This window comes from Mus caroli, unplaced genomic scaffold (assembly GCF_978045245.1).
Source record: "Mus caroli unplaced genomic scaffold, Mus_caroli_1 scaffold_5, whole genome shotgun sequence".
Taxonomy (NCBI): Eukaryota; Metazoa; Chordata; class Mammalia; order Rodentia; family Muridae; genus Mus; species Mus caroli.
In genome coordinates, this window is record NW_028227260.1 from 79,757,997 (window position 1) to 79,766,094 (window position 8,098).

Sequence of the window (8,098 nt, forward strand, 5' to 3'; positions counted from 1 at the left end):
AAGCCTTATACTGATCAGGTATTTTTTTTCCTTTTTTTTTTCTTTTTTCTTTCAACTTGACACAAGTCAGGGTTATCTGGGAAGGAGTCACAACTGAGAAAATTATTTCATTATATATGTCTTTAGGCATGTCTGTATGACATTTTCTTGATAAGTATTGTAGATCATAGGAAAAGCAAAATATGAATGTAAGATCTTAGAAAGTTCCAGAAGAGAGATTGCAAGTGACCCAATAATGCAAAACATAATCAAATGTGCTTGTCTTATTTATTGCTAAACAAACATGCTAACTGGTTTAATTTCTGCATTCTATCAACTCTGAAAAGAGTATATTGTATTTTGTAATGGCAATCCAAACACAAACCAATAACAACAAAAAACCTGAGACAGTGCTTTCATTTCAGCATCCAATATGGTGACCAGAGTTCAATTTTTGTTGCTCCTGAAAATAAATCATTGAAAAAATAATAGGGAGAAGAATAAAGGAATAATATTAGTAATAAATAAATAACAAAACTAGGAATCCATGAGGCAGACTTAGTATCGGCTGAAGTATTACTTTTATATGGGGAAGTAGGCATATTCCCTGGGGTATAGATAGGACTGTAGCCGATAATTGAGGAAACCAATAGATTCAGTTAGAGGAGATTTTCAACATTGATATCTATCTTCTTTTGTATGTAAGTTGGGACAATGAATCTCTATTGAATCACTGAAAGACATTTGTCAGTGCCTCAAATTTTACTTGCAAAGTAAAACTCATACCAAGGCAGCTCAAAGGTTTGAATTGAGTCAGTATATATCTAGAAGCTTATAAAATCTTTATTTTGTTATTTATAGAAATAGTCTTTAAAATAGTAGTATATCCATTGGTGTCAAGCTACTTGCATAATGGATTAAAAATATTAGCATATAAAAACTGGAATATTTCATACATAAGATGGGTAAGTAGTGATTTATGCAAAATAATACACAGTCATATATATTTCTTAGTGGATAGATATATAACTGACTTTAAATGGAGAAAAAACATTGTACAGTTCAAGTTTTGACAACTAGAAAGTATATACAAGACTACAAAATCCAATATTAACTAGTAAACAGAACCAAACTTATAGAGTGCTTTTCTCTTAAAGCCACATCTATTCTGAAATGCTGGCAGCCTCCTCATTTTTATCTATTGCCCGAATCTGCTCCATGGCTTGCAATTTGGAAATATGTCAGAATTTTCATGGAGTTGCAATAAGCAAGATGAAAACTTCCTCCTTAAGTGCCCACCCCACCTGTCTTGTGATGACCAGGCAATCCCATGCAATGGCAATATCCAGCTAAAAAATCAAGAGCACTGCCAAAAGCTCCTCCCATGCATTCATCACTGAATATCTCCAAGATAATACTGAATTTTACTTCTATGATAAGAGCTTTCTTCAAAGAAAAAAAGGTGAAATGAATATGGAATATTTAAAGTGATGACATTTTGAACTTTGCTCCATGCTCTCTGGCATGTGCAAACATAATCCTACATTGTCCCTGCTCTATGCCAACACCAAAATTCTCCAGGTATAGCAGTTATTCTAACTTACTCTCACTTCTTTCATGAAGTAACAAGGAGTAAATGAAGACTTTGATCTGAGTTTGGTTAACTCAGGTCAGCAAAGGAAAACATTTCTTATGTTTATGAAAAATAAAGAATAAGATATAGAGTGAGAGCTGAGGGAACAGTCAACATTACAAGAAAGAGTACGTACAGACCTTTGCCCTTGTTGTCTACCCTGGGAGGCCCTTGGTTGGGGCTATTGGGATGTGAGGCTTCAGGGGATAGAGATATTGTCCTGTAGTTTGTTGTTTGGCCTATATTGGTATCTCTGGGAAACTCAAGACTTCCTTTAACGAGTTCTTTGTGAGGTAGACCAATGAGGAAAAAGGGTTACAGGTTCTTAAAGCATTGTTCTCACAGAAGGCTGTACAGGCAAGCTTGGTTTAAAGACCAAGTTTGTCCCAAATTTCTTCAGATGCATAAACATTCTCACTTTCCCATTCTTAGGTGCCTGAATCACTACTCTCCACGCTCTGTGACCAGAATCATAATGCCTCCTGGCCATAATAGTAAGCTCCGGGCCCGTGAGAAACGGCCCATGAGAAACGACGTCCAAGAAAGGCCCAAAGTAAAACCCACTCTGTGTAAGATGCTCAGGCAACTGCAGAAGAAAAGAGAAAGGAGACTCCTTCTTCCTTATCTCCCCTTTGTAGTTCTGATGTTCAGCTATCTTCTGTTGCTGAATCACTTGACAAATCTAAGAAGTCTCAACTGCCCATCAGTGCTTTTATAAGTGTTTTGTGCATAAAATCTGATGAAGAGGCCAAGAGCCAAGCACTTCCTGGGCACAATCCTCAACTGGCATTTCACCTTCAACTGTGAGAGATGACATAGCAGTTTCATTGGTACAGTTCATGCTGAGGAATTATAGCACAAAGTAGCCAATAACAAAGGAAAAAATACTAAGTCATGTCATTCCACAGAACAAGGAAGAGTTCCCCAAGATTCTTAGGAAAGCCTCTGAATTCATGTTTTTGGCCTTTGGCATTGATATTAAGGAAATTGATCTAACCAAACACACGTATGCTCTTGTCAACATGTTTGGTCCTAATGGTGACGAAATTCTGAATGGTGGGACAATGCAGCCCAGGAATGGACTCTCGATGATGATGCTATGTCTGACCTTTATGAATGGCAACTGTGTTAATGAGGACTATATTTGGGAAGTACTTAATAGGATGGGGGTATATGTTGGAGTCAATCACAGTGTTTATGGAAATGTCAAGAAGCTCATCACTAAAGATTTTGTGAGTGATGGCTATCTGGAGTATCAACAGGTATCTATCAATGATTCTCCATGTCATCAATTCTTGTGGGGTCCCCGGGCACAATGTGAAATCAGCAAAATGAGAATCCTTGAGTTTCTGGCCAAGATTAATAACACTGTTCCCACTGCTTTCCCATCATTGTATCAAGATGCTTTGAGAGCTGAACAAGAAAGAATGCAAAGGAGATTAATAGCTATGATTCTTGGTTTGACGGCCAATGAACCAGCCAATGGCAATTCAATCAACTCCTCCAATTTGCACTAAAGTCTTAAATTTCTGCTTTCCATCACTATTGAAGAGAACATTCAAATAACTAGTGGGTACCTGAGGCAGTGTTGGACAGAAAATAGTGCACCTCATATTTCTAGTCCTACTTTCCATGAGTAACTTTAGATTTGCTTTTGAAAGTTTTTGAACTACTTTCTAGAAAAGAGAGCTTCACCATATAAGTGTATAACTGATATGTGTTACTGTCCACATTGTTCATGATGCTTAAGTGTTAAAGGTTCAGTATTGAAAACAAATTGAGAACAGTCCTTATGTATTTGAAATGAAGCAAGAAAACATGGTACTGGAATAGGCATTATCTTAGAAAATGAAAAATGCAATTAAGTGATTTACAAGAAACAGAGAAAGCTGTGTTGTGAACAACACATTCTTGATTTTTCTGATTCCTTCAATTATATGTTGTTCTACAAAATAAAAGAATTAAGTTTATATATCTGTATATGCTTCATTTATTTAATACCTTAGGAAAATAACATAAAAAGTTAACTTCTTATTCATTTTTATTTCCCAAATATTCTTATTTCCCAAATAATTACCAAGCATTTGCTCTTTGTAAATAAGTACTATTTGCAGGAAAGGAAAACAAGAAGCAGAAAAGGGGGAGTAGGAGGAGGAGGAGGAGGAGGGGGAAGGAGGAGGAGGAGGTGGCTGCAGGGTAGGAGGAACAGGAGGAAGAGAAATGAAAAGGAAGAAGAGAAGAAGACAATGGAAAGATGATTTATCTAGAGTCCAGGGGCAACTATTACCTAGGATGGCAGACTATCCTCCAACAAATAAAAGACAAATGTAAAAGAGGTTATGGGATTGGTGTGAGCATTTAGATCCCTTTTAAGAGGAGGTATATGTAAAACAAGACAATTGGGAGCATAGGACAACTTCAAGCCTATCCTAAGTGGACAGTAGTTCTCATTTAAGCTGGGAATTGGATCAGGAGAGGGTGTGGAAATTATAAGCAAGGCATGGCCACAAATATTATGTACCACATTGGTGAAAGACTAAACATCTAATAGAGAACTACACTTGGCAGTTATTTTGGAATCATGCACCAACCCTAAAGAATCTCCACCAGAGATGGTAATTGAAAGTGTTCTCAACTCCCAGTGTAGATGAACACAGCAAAAAGAGAATGCATTATTTATTTATTTATTTATTTATTTATTTATTTATTATGTATTTACCTCCTTTATATGTTTGTTTATGTCCTGTCGGATTTCTGTTGCCCATAGAACCCTGAGTGGAGTGTGAGAAACCTGATCTGTAGAATTATAAGGTGTATGACATTACTGATACAGGTGCTGGGAACAAAATGTCAGCAGGAAGAGTAAGTGCTCTTAACCACATAGTGTCATCTCTAGTCCCAAGAATATATATAATGTCTCTGTGATATTTTCAAGAAATGAGATCATAGTCCTTTGATAATGCACTATACTGGTGCTCTTTTCTCTGGATTGAAGGAGCCAGAATCCAATCCATTAGAAGGACATTTTAATTAAATCATCTACAGTATAATTTGGTGAACTCTAAGGATGTCTTTAGCATATGAGATAATGAGTGAAAATAAAAATGATTTGATTATTGGAAGGGAGGGAGAGATGTAAGAAGTTGGGCTTGGTCACACATTCTAGGAACACTAAGCTGCATCCAGACTGAGAGGATTCCTATCTTAGAGAACACTGACTGCCAGCTTGACTGTCTAGAATCATTTGAGATAGATTTTGTGTAAATTAAATTTGCGTGTGTGTGTGTGTGTGTGTGTGTGTGTGTGTATGTGTGTATGCGGGGGTGGGGGTGTATCTGATTTCTAATTGATGTAGGAGGGCCCAATTCACTGTGAGCAGCACCATTCTTAGGAATGTGGTCCTAGGATGGATGCAGATGCTAGGTAAATATGAACATGCTTGTGATACAAAAAGCAGCTTACCTTCATGTTTAAATCAAGCTCCTGATTGAGTTCATTACTTGACTTACCCCAACATCAGACTGTAACTTGTAGCTGAAATAAGCTCCTTTTCTCTTCTACATTACTTTAGCTGGGACATTTTGTCATTGATCAAAAAAAGAAATTGGACCAATTCCCTGACATCCAAAATAATCCTGCAATAATATAAGACTTACTGAGTTTCACAGACTTTATTTGATAGGCAGATAGCACATTATATATATTTTTTACACCCATTTTTCTTAATTTAATTTTTATTGACTTACATCCTGCCCACTGCCCCTCTCCCCATCACTTACTCCCATAATCCTTCCTCCATCACCTTCTTCTCTGAGTGAGTGAAACCCCATGAGTATCCTCCCCTCTCATGCTGGTATTAAAGGCTATTTTCCACTTTCTCTTCAGTGAGTTTTAATGTATCTGGTTTTATGTTGAGGTCCTTGATCTACTTAGATTTGAGCTTCATGCTGGTTTATCAGTGGATTCTGAATGGGTCTATGTGCATTCTTCTACATGCATACATGCAGTTAGTCCAGTAGCATTTTCCATTGTATGGTTTTGGCTTCTTTGCCATTGATGCCTCATTTTATATCAATTATATATTGATGTCTCTGGACTGTTTACTCAATGTCATATCTTATACTTAAAAAGAAAAAAGACCCATCCCATAATAAATGGCAGTATCATCTGAGGTCAAATTTTTTCAGTATTTACTCCAGTTATTTGACTAGTCTGTGCAACATACATCCTATACATTACATACATTTCAACAGTTCTAGAAAAGTAGACTTGTCAGATCCAAGACTAATTTAGTTTCATAAGACTTCTGCAATGTCTCTCAGTACATTTTTATTTCCACTATACCAGTTTTCTTTTAGGAAATAAAACCAATAAACTAAACAAAAGATCTTGGCATCAAGGTACTAAGCAGGGTAAAGAAAGTCATGTGAAAATGGACTCAAACTGTCTGTGGCATTTGCCTGAGGCTCTTATCTTACCCAAACCCTAAGGATCTATGAACAATGATTCTACCATGGACTCTAAACCTCTTTCCAGTCTTAGTTCTTTCCCACATATCAGTATCTTTACCCTGGATATTCATTAGTGAACCCCATGTGGTATGCTGCAATTGTTCTGTAAGTCCCATCGTCCACCATGCCTTTCTCTTCTGGAGGCTGCATCTACTCCTCTCCTCCAGGAGGAGCAACCCAGACTTCCTGCCTTCTCCCTGATGTTGATACCTCTATGTCCTTGTGAGTCCTGTCTCTCACTGTGTTCCCTTCATCACATATGAACCTCTTCCATATAATTGTTCACTTTAGACTGTGAAGTTTACAGTCTCTTTGATCCTGTAGATGTTTTCAGACCTGCTAGTGAACCTGATTTGCTACAAAAAACAAAACAAAAAAAACCCAAAAAACAAAACAAACAAACAAAAAAAACAAACAACAACAACAAAAACCTCATGGTTTTTTTGTTTATAATCATAAAATCAGTGAAGAAGTTTTGGAAACTATCAAATCTTTGAAGTTACTTTTAATGAGGTTTCCTAATAAAATACATAATGCAAATATCTGGAGTGAAAAAAGGAGTCTAAATTCACACCATGAATGTTTTCCCATGAGTTTTCAATGTGGGAAGAGCATGGAAAGAACTGTGTAAGTAAAATCATCTACTGAGGTTTAAGTTTATTGTCTTCTTATCATTTTAATTTCTGTATTTTATAAGTAGAGTAAGCATAACATTAAGTTATTCTTTCATTCATAGAAGTGAAACATTTATAGTTATGTCTTTTTATTAGATATTTTATATATTTAAATTTCAAATATTATCTCATTTCCCAGTTTCTAATCTGGAACCCCATCTCCCATCCCTCTTCCTCTGCTTCTATGAGGATTCTCCATGCCCACCCAACCACCTACTCCCACCTCACCACCCAGGCATTCCCCTACACTGAGGAATCAAGCCTTCATAGGACTAAGGGCTTCTCCTCCCACTGATGTCCAAGAAGGCCATCCTATGCTACATATGCAGCTGGAGCCATAGGTCCCTCCATGATTACTCTTTGGTTGGTGGTTTAGTCCCTGGGAGCTCTGGGTGGTCTGGTTGGTTGCTATTGTTGTTCTCCCTATAAGCATATCTTGAGTATCAAAATTGCTCTCGACATGCTTTAAGACAATATAATGACAATAACAAACTTTATTTGAAAAGAAAGGGAATTGATCCTTATAAGTTTTGATAATTTGCAGTATCAAGAAGTCCTGATGTTAGGGAAATTTCATGAATCTATGATAAAATAGTAACAAGTCCAGAGAACAGAAGAAGTACTGAAATCATTATGGAGTCATTTAATTTAAAATATCTTTTAGCCAGTACAGAAGTTCAATTACAAGAGAAAAATGTAATTATTATATTTATTACCACTTTTATTATTTATTTATTATCACTTTTCTTACCAGTTACAAGATGTTGCCATACCCTTTTGTCTTTTCCTTTCTACAAGAACAATTTCCATAATCATTTCTCCTTTTCATGTAAAGACTTTGTTTTTAACTGTGTATAATATTATTTTTCTTTGAGGCAGAGATTCATTATAGCTTAGAATGACCAAAAAATTACTCTGTAGCTCAGGCTTGTTTTGAACAAACATTAATCCCCCTATATCACCCACTTGAAAGCTGGGATAACAGTCATTAAACATTGTGTCCAAACATATTATTAACTACCTGTAGAACAAATTCCAAAATGGCTGCAAAAATTTTAAAACTTTATTTATTTCTGTGTATATATATATTTGGCCCAACTGTACATATGCCACCACATAATGTATGATGCCTGTAAATGTCAGAAAAGGGCTTCACATCCCCTAGAAGTGGAATTTTGAATGATTGTGAATGACCATCTAGGGTTCTGAACTGAATCCAGTCTGCTAAAAGTGCAACAGTAGTTCCTTTTCTTTCTTTTTTTTTTAAATTAGATATTTTCTTCATTTACATTTCAAATGCT

General features: G+C 36.2%; 1 pseudogene; it reads left to right on the top strand.

The window, feature by feature from the left end:
- Positions 1 to 2,087: 2,087 nt before the first annotated feature.
- On the top strand, positions 2,088 to 3,129 carry LOC147004660 (melanoma-associated antigen B4-like; annotated as a pseudogene).
- Positions 3,130 to 8,098: the final 4,969 nt, after the last annotated feature.